This window comes from Leucopleurus acutus (assembly GCF_964270905.1).
Source record: "Leucopleurus acutus genome assembly, chromosome: 17".
In the NCBI taxonomy this organism is placed as follows: Eukaryota; Metazoa; Chordata; class Mammalia; order Artiodactyla; family Delphinidae; genus Leucopleurus; species Leucopleurus acutus.
Genome location: NC_139159.1, coordinates 34,776,327 through 34,789,684, shown reverse-complemented (window position 1 = coordinate 34,789,684; position 13,358 = coordinate 34,776,327). Strand labels below are relative to the sequence as shown.

Here is a 13,358-nt window from a genome sequence, read left to right as displayed (position 1 = left end):
GGGAAAGGCTCAAATATCCACCCCAGGGGCAAACCACACAAGAATATTATGAATTTATTTTATTTTTCTATCCTTGCAAAGGTAATACTCAGCTCATTAGAATATGAAAACTATACTGTCAAATTTCAGAATTACATGGATGAAGAAAATCACCAAAGTGGCATCATATCACGTGTGTTATAGTTGTATTTACTATATTGACTATATTAACTATGTTGTGTTAACAATATATTGTATAACTATATATTGAAAAGGCAAAATGCTGTAACTTATTTCAGAGAAAATAATTATGTTGGCAAACCCCAAATTGTACACTGTAGACAGGTCCTAAGAAAAGAAGATTTAATTCATAGTGGACAAGAGGTTAGCTTCTGTTTTCAGCCATGTGCTATTTCAAGAATTAAACGTCATGAATAATACAGGATATAAGAGGAATAGTCTAAAGACCGAAAAGCACATTTTGATTAGGAAAGAGAATTTATGGCTTAAGTCTTTTTTTTTTTTAAGGAAAACTGCCTTATTACTATGAGATAAGAAAATTGTTTCCTTCTTTTCTTCCTTGCTTTTTTCCTTTTCTTCCTTGCTTTTTTTAACCTTTTTAATTTTGGATATTTGACCTCTAAGCTGAGATGACTGAAAATGCCTCCTCTGGGCATCAACCTTTTTGAAAGACTTTTTCCCCCTTCCTAAGGGCTATTTGTCTCTTGGAGGCATTGCCTACATTACTCACCAAGAGCCAAGCATTTGTCCTTGCACTAAATGCTGACATCTCCTGATAAGAGGGAAGCTGCAAAGTAGAAGAATTGAAGGTCAATATGTTGATAGTGGTCTCAAGAGCATTGATGTACATTTGTGTATTGGGGAAGGGGAGAGAAGCTTGAGAGTGGGCCAGTGGGGAGGGGTAAATATTTTGTGATGCTGTCTACCTATGGGCTTATAAAGTTTACAGCTGCATTAGGAGGACAAGCATTACCATTAGCATGAAAAGTAGGGCAGATCTCAGTTGCAAAAGCTTCTAGCCATACACATAGGGCAATACGTAAATGATACACCTTATTGCATTCACCCATTCACCCTCCCCTGTTCATGCTAATTGGAAATTTCAGTCCATTTCAGAGAAGTAACACAACTATCGATCATTTTCCCTGGCACGAATCTTCCTAGAGCTCACGCACTAGCCCATGTGTCTTAGATTTAATATCTGATCACTAGCTGGATTGAAGCCAAGAGGTGGTTCCCAAAGTTGCTGCACATTAGAATCACCTGGGGAACTCTGAGACCTCCCTGTGCCCAGGCTCCTCCCTAGACCTACTGAATCAAAATCTCTGGGGCTGGGACCCAGACACCAATGTTTTTCTTAAAAGCTCTTTAGGTAATTCAAATGAGCAGCAAAGCTTGAGAAGCAGCCCAATAACGGGAACAAACTTATTTCACACAGATAAAGTGGGGCAATTCATATGTTAAAAGAACATGAATATATGTCCATGCCTCTCTCACACTTTGTCACAGTTTACCCTTCCCCCTCCCCATATCCTCAAGTCCGTTCTCTAGTAAGTCTGTGTCTTTATTCCTGTTTTACCCCTAGGTTCTTCATGACATTTTTTTTTCTTAAATTCCATATATATGTGTTAGCATACGGTATTTGTCTCTCTCTTTCTGACTGACTTCTACACTGTTGGTGGGGATGTAAATCGGTGCAACCACTATGGAAAACACTATGGCAGTTCCTCAAAAAGCTAAAAGTAGAGCTACCATATGATCCAGCAATCTTACTCCTGGGCATATATCTGGACAAAACTATAATTCGAAAACATACATGCACCCCTATGTTCACAGCAGCACTATTTATAATAGCCAAGACATGAAAACAACCTAAATGTCCACTCACAGATGAATGGATAAAGATGTGATATATATAAAATGGAATACTACTCAGCTATAAAAAAGAATGAAATAATGCCATTTGCAGCAACATGGCTGGACCTAGAGACTATTATACTAAATGAAGTAAGTGAGAAGGAGGAAGACGAATACCATATGATATCACTTATATGTGGAATCTAGAATATGATACAAATGAACTTATCCATGAAACAGAAACAGACTCACAGACATAGCACACAAACTTGTGGTTCCCGAGGGGAAGGGGGAGGTGGGGGAGTGATGGATTGGGAGTTTGGGATTAGCAGAGGTAACCTATTATATATATGATGGATAAACAACAAGGTCCTACTGTATAGTACAGGGAACTATAGTCAATGTCCTGTAATTAACCATAATGGAAAAGAATATGAAAAATTATATATACGTGTAACTGAATCACTTTGTTGTACAGCATAAACTAAACATTGTATATCAACTATACTTCAGTAAAATAAATTTTTAAAAAAAGGAAAAAAAACATGAATATATATATATATATATTTCTTTTTTTCCTCTTTATTCTGTTTGTGTTTCAAATAGGCTTTTTTTTTTTTTCCTTCTGCAAAAAGCGTTATTGTTTCCATTTGGTCCAAGGCTTGGGAGAGGGCTCCAGGGCGGTTACAGAGCTGCCTAGTAGCTGCAGAGCAGGGCTTCAGGCAGAAGCTCTGATGCCAGAGGGGCTCCTCAGAGGCCGCTGGACTTCAGAGACTCCTGTTTGTGCTCGAGGGTGAGCCTTTCAAAGAGATACTCGCCCAGCACAGCCTGCGGACCAGCCAGCCTGCGGAGGTTGGTCAGGTGGTCGCCCATCTTCTTGATGAGTTTCACCTGCTCCTCCAGGAAGCGGCTCTCCAGGAAGTCACAGAGGTGGGAGTCTGCGCGGGCGGAAGCCAGGGCGCGCAGATCTGATAGTGCCTGGTGCAGGCTCTTCTCCCTAAGAATGGCGGCTTCCACAGCATCCTGGGTTTTACCCCACTCATCTTGAGAAGGCTTCCGCGCATCCTGGAAGAGGGCGCGGCCACAGCACTGGTTTTGCATTTTCAAGAGACGCTGCGCGCCCTCACACTTCTCCTCAGCCAGTTGGCGAAAAATGTGGCCCACACTGTCCAGAGTCCCATCGTTGCTGTCGAAATAGAAGCTCAGAGAGAGGTAAGTGTCCCCAGATGCATGTTGAACAGGCGGTGGACGGCGGCCTCCACCTCGATGGAATAATTCTGACGCACCTGGGAACTCGTGGTTGATCAGTGATAAGGAGCTAAGCTCAAAAAACGGTGTTGGCCTGTCCTGGAGGCTGAGGATAGCTGAGTGGCTGATTCCAAAGGTTGCGACAGGAAGAAAGGTTGGAGGGTGGTCGGGGGCTGGAGCAAGGAGCGTCCCTGGGTCTGTTCATTCCAAACACTGTTGAAGCAAAAGACAGAACTGCAGGACTGCCGAGCGCACTGCCTCAAATAGGCTTTGATATAAATGAACCAGAAGTCCAAGCAAGGACAAAACTTACCCTTCCCCCCGCCAAAATAGCTGGCGATACTAGAATCTAGACCTGGGAAGGGATTCTTCCATTACTTTCTGAACATTCCAAGCCACTAGAGCAGTGGTTCTGAAAGTATGGTCACCTTGTAACCAAGCAGTACCCTATGGGGCCTTCCTAGGACAGACCCATCCCCCATATCCTCTGCTGTAGTTCCTCTCTGAAGTACTCAGATAATAGTATCTCAGGCATATTTCTTGAGTTTTCAGATGCTAAAAACCACCACCCAATGGAAGAAATTAACTCCTTGATGATCATGAGCACGTAGCCCCCAGACCTTCTGGCACCTAAGGATGGTTAATGTTACCTGCCCTGTGGCCTCCACATCAACCAATCAGAGGATTGTGCACGAGCTGATCACATTCCCTGGGACGTCCCTCCCTCACCTGGCCTTTAAACATGCTTTGCTGAAATCCTTTGGAGATTTCAGGGTGTTTTGGAACTCGGGCCACCCCTCTCCTTGCTCGATCCTGCAATAAACCTTTCTCTACTCCAGACTCCAACCTTTAGGTTTGTTTGGCCTCACTGTGCTTCAGACACACGAACCTGCATTCGGTAACAACCTGACCAGTTTTACCAGCGTCAGATATTCAAGTTTTAGGGCCCTGTCCCAGCCCTATGCAATCAGCAACTCTGGTGGGGCTCAGTGATCTCTGTTATAACAGGCCCTCCAGATGATTTTTATTCACCTTAAAGTTTGAAAATATCTGCATTGTCAGCTGGCCAAAGCGTCCACCAGCAGGTGAAGGGGAGTGGTGCCTGGAAAAGATAGGGACCAGCCAAGGCAAGTACAGCAGCATTTGCCGTGGTGGTAATGGAGAATGCCTTTTCTCCACTGGTTGGCACAGACTAGGATCTGGGAGCAGTGGCAGGGTTATTTAGGATGCTTTACATTTCAATGTAGAGGGACCGCTGTCCTGGTTTGCCAGGGACTTGCCCTGTGTGAGCACTTAAAATCTCATCCTGGCAAACCCCTTAGCCCTGGTTTTGAAAAACGTAGGGAATAACATGAAATTTAGGGGAAACATGATCTAGGTTTTGGGCAAGTCACAAGTGCTAATTAAAGCTAAGCAAGTATGGACAACACTAGCATTCTTTAGCCCTTTGCGGGGAGGTAAATCTGATTGGGTGAAAGGACTTATTGTTAAGAGATCTTTGTAGAAACATCCCCTTCTGCTTAGTCCGCTGGTTCTCAGTTCTGGCTAGACATTGGCATCGTCTGAGGAGATTTAAAATGATTTTATTGGTCTACGATGACCAACCGTCAGTGTGAGGGTTTTTAAAAAGTGCTTCAGATGATTCTAATGCACAACCAAATTTAGGTGCCACTGCTTAAGCTTTTGAACCGCTGCTGCATATTTTCACCTCATCTTCCTATGAGAATATCCAACTGTAGTTGAGGTTTGTTTTTTTTTTCTTTTTCTAACTGTCTTATTATAAGATTTACTGTCTTAAATAAGGTTGAATGTACAGAAAATCTTGCTAGTCCATCTGGTATAGCTGGATACTTAGAATAATATAGTTAAGATATATACCATTTAAGTATTGTGACAGGCCTTTTTTGAAATTAACATATGCATTGAATTAGTATGTTCTCTTTTGAAGTTGTTATGTTGGGGAGCTATACCTCTAATCTGCCATTGCTAAATATCTGGACACCTCTTATTAGGAATTGCTTTTAGAAATCTTTAGGGATTAAAACCAAGATTGCTGTATTATTTGTACTGGAACCACAAAAACCTCACAGAGTTCCCCCGCTGTACCTTCTACCCCCACTCTAACCCTTGGCAACTTCTAATCTGTTCTCCATCTCCACAGTTTTGTTATTTTAAGAATAATATGTAAACATAATCATGAATTACTTAATCTTCGGAGATCGGCTTTTCAAAATTTTTCCCTCGGCATCATTCCCTTGAAGTTCATTTCAATTTTTGCGTATATTAATAATTTGTTCCTTTCTGTTGCTCGGTAGTATTCTATCATAAGATTTTATCACAATTTGTTTCAACATTCATCCACTGAAAGACATTTGGGTAGTTGCCAGTTTTTGGCTATTATAAATAAAACTGCTATGAACATTTATGTGTAAGTTTCTGTGGGAACTTAATTAAGTTTTTGTTTCTTTTGGATAAATGCTCAAGAGTACAATTACTGCGTTGTAGGGTGAATCTACTTTTAGGATTAAAAGAGACTGTCAAGCTGTTGATCAGAGTGGCTAAACCATTTTATTTTCCCACCAGTGATGTGATATAATTTTTCTATGTACTCGCCAGCATTTGATGTTGTCACTATACTTTAATTTTAGTTACTCTCTGACATCTCATTATGGTCTTAATTGGCATTTCCCTAATGGCTAATGCTGCTGAGCATCTTTTCATGTGCTCCTTTGCCGTGTGTATATTCTCTTCCATGAAATGTCTGTTCCTGTCTTCTGCCTATTTTCTAGTTGGATTTTTTTAAGTTGTTTGGAGAGTTCTTTGTATATTATAGATACAAGTCATTTGTCTCATATGGGATTTTCAAATATGTTTTCCTACTGTGTAATTTGAGTTTTCATCCACTTAAAAGGATCTTCTATGAAGCATTTTTAACTCATTTTGATGAGATCCAATTTATCAGTTTTTGCCCTTATTGATCATACTTTTGGTGTCAAGTCTAAGAATTATTCCCCTAGTTCTAGATGCCAAACATTTTCTCCTATTTTTTTCTAAAAATGTCCTGCTTTTACATTTAAGATTATGATCCACTTTGATTTAATTTTTGTGTAAGGTGTGGAGGTTAAGGTTCATTTTTTGTTTGTTTGTTTTTGTCGAGGGATGTCCAACTGTTTCAGTACCATTTTTTGAAAAGTCTATTCTTCCTTGATAGCTTTTGCACTGCTGTCAAAAACAAGTTATATGTATTGATGTCAGTCTATTTCTGGGTTCTCTATTCCATTCCATTGATCTATGTATCTACCCTCCATCATTACTGCAAACTCTTGAAATTGGGTAGATTAATTCCTCCCATTTTCATCTTCCTTTACAAGTTGTTTTAGCTATTCTTCAGCCTCTTCTTACCATATAAATCTTAGAATAAGCTTGTCTATATCCACAAAAACCTTGAGGGCATTTTAAGAGTAATTGTGTTAAGCCTCTTAACTTGGGGAGAATTGACATCTTTATCATGTTGTGTTTTCTAATCCATGAACAAGGTATGTCTCCCTATTTGTTTGGGACTTAAAAATTTTTCTTCATCAGCATTTTGTAATTTTCAGTATAGAGGTCCTATAAATGTCTTATTGGGCTTATATTTAAGTATTTATTTAGGTCAGTTGTAAATGGCATCACATATTTTTATTTAAGCTTCTACACATTTGTTATTAATATATAATTTGATAAAATTGTGGTGATCTTGTACTCTAAATCATTTACAAACTAATATTATTTCTCAAGCTTTTTGTGGATTCCTTGGTATTTTCTCCATTTAGATTATCATCTCATCTTCAGATACAGACAGTTTTACTTTTCCTTATTCAGTATAATAGGATATATTGCTATTCAACATTCAGTAGGATATGTTCCTTCCTATGCAACGTAGTAGGAATAGTCCTTTTATCTTTTAAATAAACTTTTTAAAAATTTAACTTTTAAATTTATGTATTTATTTATTTTTGCTTTATTTTCTTACTAGAACCTCCAGTGATATATTTAATAAAAGTGGTGAGAGCAGATATCGGTGCCTTGTTTCTGATCTTACAGAGAAAGCATCCAGTCTTTCACAGTTAAATATCATGTCGGTATAGGTTGTTTGTAGATCATCTTTATGAGTTTCAGTATGTTCCTTTTCTATTCCTAGTTTGCTTGGAGTTTTTTTTCTTCTTTCTTTAAAATCATGAATGGGATTGGATTTTGTCAAATGCTTTCTCTGCATTAATGGATAGGATCACATGACTTTTCCCCCTTAATCTATTGGATATGGTGGATTACACTGTTTAATTTTCAAATATTTAACCAACTTTGCATAACTGGAATAAATCCCACTTGGTCATGGTATATTATTCTTTTCATATATTTCTGGATTTAATTTGCTAATATTTGGCTGAGGGTTTTTCAGCCAATTTCATAAAAAATATTGGTCTGTAGGTTTCTTCTTTCTATACTATCCCTGTCTGGTTTTGGTATCAAGGTAATACTGGCTTCATAAAATTAATTAGAAACTGTTCCCTCTACTTCTATTTCTTATCAAATCATGTAAAATTGGTGTTAATTCTTTAAGTCTTGGGTAAAAGTGAAACATCTAAGCCTGAATATTTCTTTTGGGAGTTTTTAAATGAAAAACCAGTGTTTCTAATGGTTACAGGAAAATTGAGATTATCTATTTCATCTTGGCTGAGTTTTGGTAGTTTTGGGTGTAGAAACATTGGCCCATTTCATCTACATTTTTGAATTTATAGTGTAGACTTGTTCATAGTAACTTGTCCCTCATTAACCTGCAGGATATGTCATGGTATCCCTGGTTGCACTTCTGATATCTGTGATTTGTGCCATCTCTCTGTTTATCTTTATCAGTCTTTCTAGATCTTTATTGGTTAGATTGTTTATTTCAAAGAACCAGCCTTTTGTTTCATTGATTTTCCCCCCTATTTTCCTGTTTTCAGTTTCATGGATTTCTGTTTCATCTTTATTATTTCCTTCTTTCTGCTTGTTTAGTGTTTTTTCCTCTTCCTTTTTTACTATTTTAATATAGAAAATTAGATTATTGCTTTGAAATATTTTCTTTCCCAATTTAGTGCTATAAACTTCCCTTTCAGCATTGCTTTCACTTCATTCCGCAAACTTTGATCTGTTATATCTCCATTTTATTTTATTCTATGCATTTAAAAATTTTTTCCTTGATGCTGTCTTTTTTACCCATGAGTTATTTGGAAGTGTGATGTTTAGTTTTCATGTGATTGAAGATTTTCCTGTTGTCTTTCTCTTATTGATTTCTAGTCTGATTCCATTATGGCTAGAGAACATACTCTCTGTGATTTTAATTCTTTTAAATCTGCTAATGTTTTTTTATCGCCCAGTATATGGTATATGAGTGAATGTTGCATGGACACTTGAATATGTATTCTGCTCTTACTGAGTGTGTTCTTTAAATGTCAGTTATATCCTGTTGATTGATGATGTTTTCAGTTCTTCCATATCCTTGCTGATTTTTCTCTCTGGTAGCTGTATAAATTGCTGTGTTGAAGTCTCAAATAATAATTGTGGATTTAAAACTTTCTCCTTTTACCTTTTTCAGTGTTTGCTTCATGCATTTTGAAGTTCTGTTGTTTGGTGCGCACACATTTAGTATCACTAGGTCATCTAGGTGGATTATTCCTGTTATCTTTATGTAATGACCCTCTTTGCCCCTAATAATTTCCTTTGCTCTGAAGTCTACTTTATCTGATATTAATATAGCCATTCCTGCTTTTTCTGATTAATGTTCACATGATATATCATTTTCATCCTTTTACTTTGAACTACCTATATCATGATGTTTAAAGTAAGCTTCTTATAGACAGTATATAGTTGGATCATGCTTGCGATTTTTTAATCTACTCTTCCAATCTCTGTCTTTGACTTGGTTATTTAGATCATTTACCATTAATGTAATTATTGCCATGTCAAAGATTTGGTCTACCATGTTATTTTTTGTTTTGTCTTTTACCTTAGTTTCTCAATCCTGTGTTTCCCTTATTTTTCCTTCTTGTGGGTTACTTAAACATTTTTTTTTCTTTCAAAAGTTTATTTAGTATCAAGCAAGAGGAGACTTTGCTTAACACTACAGAACATTTCAAGACTTGAGTTACAAAAGAATACCACATTATTTGCACTTGTAATTGGCTTCCCTTTTTACGCATGTTGGCAAGAGAAAAAAAAACTAGCATATGGCTGAAAGATAAAATAACTAAATTTCTATGGAAACCTTTAAAATGAAAGGTGAGGCTTATGTTAAAAGGATGGATTAACATATTTAGTAAACCTATCTTTTTTGTTTAACACTAGTTAATCAAAGTTTTTTTTTTCCTTTTGATGACCTATTTTTTCATATACAGACTGGAAATAACAAAATTTTACATGTCTTTTTTTTTTTTTCTGCCCAGGTTGATGTTTCAACAAAGTAATTTTAAATTCCATCCATTCAGATGTTAAGCATTTTGATTTATTTAAAAAGGGATTGTTCATAGAAAACAATTACTTTGAACAGTATACAGGACTGGTGGAGACTGGCTATGTCACAACATCAGACAGTACAATCAGTATCTGCTGTATGGCTGGTCTCTGTAGACGCCCTTTGCTGTCCTTGCCGAGGGTGCCTTGTGTCTTGAGTTTGTCCCCTCCTCTTGCCCGTAGGAATCATAAGTCTCTTCACTGAGTCCGTGTCCATAATCATAGTAATCAGCACCACTTTGGGCTGGGGCGCTATAGCTGTTATCATAGGAATCATAACTCTGTTCATCATAAGCAGCGCCATATCCATCATCATAGTCATAATCTCCATAGGTCTCTTGTGTTGGGGGCGGCGGTGGAGGTCTGTACCCAGTTGGGGGGACATCTCTTGCTCTGGGAGTGAGAAGTCCTCTTCCTCGACTCACTGGCCCTCGGGTGGAAAGGATTCCTCTGGAAGTTGGCGTCCCTCGCGGTACCCCGACTCCCACTGGCCGGGCCGCGACTCCTCCCCTTCCCCTGGTTATTGCTGGGGTTGGTACACCTCTTGTACGCAAGGTAGGTTTCCCTCGAACAGCTGGTACATCTGCATTTTCTGAACCACCATTCAAATATGTTAATTCCTGGAGCTGTGCTTGCCTGATTTCATCATCATAGTCCGGAATGAGGAACTTTTTGATTTCCTCCAGAGCATGTCCTATCCGGGCATAGGCTTCTGTGGCGGGGCAAACACTTCAATCAGAACATGGAGATCATCATTGAGGTGGAAGTACTTTGCTTCTCCACTTTTCCTCAACTCTTCTTCCTTTGCCTTGTCTCTCATGGAGCCTTTTCCAAGGATGGACATTTTTGTCAAGGTTTCTTCTTGCAAGCGCTTCAGAGAATTGCCACGTGGCCTCAAAAGTTTTCCCACAAAGTTGAACTTAGGGAGCTGTTTTACAGGAATCAACACTTTCTGTCCCAGCTTCATGTTCTTATTAATCACCACATCAATGTACTTTTCTTCGTCCTTGCCTTCTCCTTTGTGAAACTTTTCTATTTCTTGGTTCACCAGCCGCAGGGCGTGCGTGAAGGAGGGGTCCAGGGAGTCCTTCTCCGCCATCAGCTCCAGCAGGTACTTCTCCTCCATGCTCGCCGGCCGCCAGGGCCCTGGACGCGGACTCGAGGCGGGCGAGCAGCGCCGGCCACGCAACCCCCGACCCCGCCCGCGCACTAGCGGCGCGGAACCCGGGCCGGACGCCGCGGCCGGGGCGCGGCGGAGCCAAGCCGGGCGGTCGTCCTGGCGGCGCCGCGAGGCGGGAAGCGGCCGCGCAGCCCCGGTCCCCAGGGGGTGGCCGCCGACTGCCCCGCGCTGGCGGCCACTGCCTCCCGGACGCGGTCCCCGAGCTCCCGCCACGGGCCGGCGCGGTCAGGCGGGCCCTCTTGCCGGGCCGGCGGCACACTCTGCGAGCCTGAGGCAGTCCCGGGCGAACCCCGGCAGCCGGCGCCAGCGCCAGCGCCGAGCTCAGCCGCCACCCTCACGCCGCGCGCCGCCCCGCGTTCTCCGAGCTCTACTTAAACATTTTTTAATAAGTCCATTTTAATTTAATTCATTTATAATCATTTGTGTATACTGTTTGTATAGTTTTCTTAGTGGTTGCTTTTGGCATTACAGTATACATATGTAACTTATCATAGCCTACTGGAATCAGTGTTTCATTACTTCAAGTGAAGTTTCAAAATTTTACTTCCATTTAGGTCTCTTAATATTCCCCAGTTTTAAAGTATGATTTTCTGTAGTATTTCCTTTCTCTACATTGAGAACCCCATCAGATGGTGTCATCATTTTTGCTTTGACCATCATATAGAAGTTAAGAAACTCATGAGGCTAATGATAGTCTCTTATATTTACCCCATTTGTTTTCACGCATTCCATTGTTCCCCTTTTCTTTCTGAAGTTCCCAGTCTTCTGTTATTGTTTATGTTTTCATAACAGTAGGTGATATCTTGGATTTCCAGTGCAACTGGATATGAGTTTCAGGAAACACTGAGCCTGGCTCACTTAATGCTACTGAGTTGGAGGGTTTGTATATGTTGGGCCTGTTGGCACAGCAGATGCTAGCAGATTAGACTAATGTTGATGGGACTAGTGCCACAGGAGGATGGGTTCCCATTCAGGCTATGCTGCTGCTACAGTAGATCAAGTCCCCCTCTACCCCAAGTGTGGGGCAGTGACCTGCTGCTGTCACTGCTTTGTATTAGGCTCCTTTTGCCTCAGGTGTGTGGTGGGATCCCTTGGAAGCTGCTGCTGCTGCTGCTGTCAATCACAAGGTTAAATTCATTTCAGAAATACTTAAGTATAAATATATAGCCTGGCTCTTGTAGGACCTCTGTATTTTTTTTTATTGCTTTCATACAAATTATCCCAAATTTAGTGACTCAAAACAACGTAAATTTATTACCTTACAAGTCTGACATTGGCCTCAATTGAGTAAAAGTGTTGGCAGGATCGACAGATGAATGGATAAAGATGTGGCACATATATACAATGGAATATTACTCAGCCATAAAAAGAAATGAAATTGAGTTATTTGTAGTGAGGTGGATTGACCTAGAGACTGTCATACAGAGTGAAGTAAGTCAGAAAGAGAAAAACAAATACCATATGCTAACACATATATATGGAATCAAAAAAAAAAAAGAAAAAATGGTTATGAAGAACCTAGGGGTAGGGCAGGAATAAAGACGCAGCCATAGAGAGTGGACTTGAGGACACAGGGATGGGGAAGGGTAATCTGGGATGAAGTGAGAGAGTGGCATGGACATATATACACTACCAAATGTAAAAGAGCTAGCTAGTGGGAAGCAGCCACAAAGCACAGGGAGATCAGCTCTGTGCTTTGTGTCCACCTAGATGTGTGGGATAGGGAAGGGAGGGTGGGAGGGAGATGCAAGAGGGACGAGATATGGGGATATATGTGTATGTATAGCTGATTCACTTTGTTATGAAGCAGAAACTAACACGCCATTGTAAAGCAATTATACTCCAATAAAGATGGTTAAAAAAGAAAAAAAAGTGTTGGCAGAGCTACATTCTTTTCTGGAGGCTCTTAGGGGTGTTTCTGTTCCCTGGACTTTATCCACTTCCAGCGGTCACTTGTAGTCCTTGACTCAGAGTCCCCTTTCTCCACCTACAAAACCCAAAATGTTGCATCTCTCTGATTCTGCTTCTATTAGGACATCTCTCTCTTTCTCTTTCTACAGTTGGGAATGGTTTTCTGCTTTTAAGGACTCATGCAATTAGATTTGTTCCATGAGGTAATCCAGGATAATCTTTCTATCTCAAGGCCTATAACTTCAGTCATATCTGCAAAGTCCTCTTTACCATGTAAGGTAACATATTATTAGGTTCTAGGGATTAGGGTGAGGGCATTTTTAGGAGCCATTATGCTGCCTACCACACCCTTAACAAGTGACCTTGAGAAAATTACTGAGACTTTAAAGCCTTACTTTCCTCAAACATAAAATGGAAAGAAAGATAACTAGTTAAAATCATGAAAGTGAAACAGTATATATGAAATCAACTAATTCAAAAAATAAGATTTCTTCTTTTTCTTTATGATTGGCATGATTCTCAGAGTTCAGTTACTTGAAGAGTTACTTTTTTTTAAACAGAACTAAGGCATTTCAGGGTTCAGGTGCTGTAAGATTGTCTGAATTATCTGAGTAGCAATTAGCTAAGCACAGGT

At 39.9% G+C, this 13,358-nt stretch overlaps 2 pseudogenes across 2 annotated transcripts; both read right to left on the bottom strand.

The window, feature by feature from the left end:
- Positions 1 to 2,607: 2,607 nt before the first annotated feature.
- On the bottom strand, positions 2,608 to 9,323 carry LOC309974372 (ferritin light chain-like; annotated as a pseudogene). The gene is made up of 2 exons: positions 9,283 to 9,323; positions 2,608 to 3,150 (listed from the first exon to the last, which is right to left on the bottom strand). The product of its transcript is annotated as a ferritin light chain-like (transcript).
- A 240-nt stretch (positions 9,324 to 9,563) lies between these two features.
- Positions 9,564 to 10,759, bottom strand: LOC309974433 (KH domain-containing, RNA-binding, signal transduction-associated protein 3-like; annotated as a pseudogene). The gene has a single exon. The product of its transcript is annotated as a KH domain-containing, RNA-binding, signal transduction-associated protein 3-like (transcript).
- Positions 10,760 to 13,358: the final 2,599 nt, after the last annotated feature.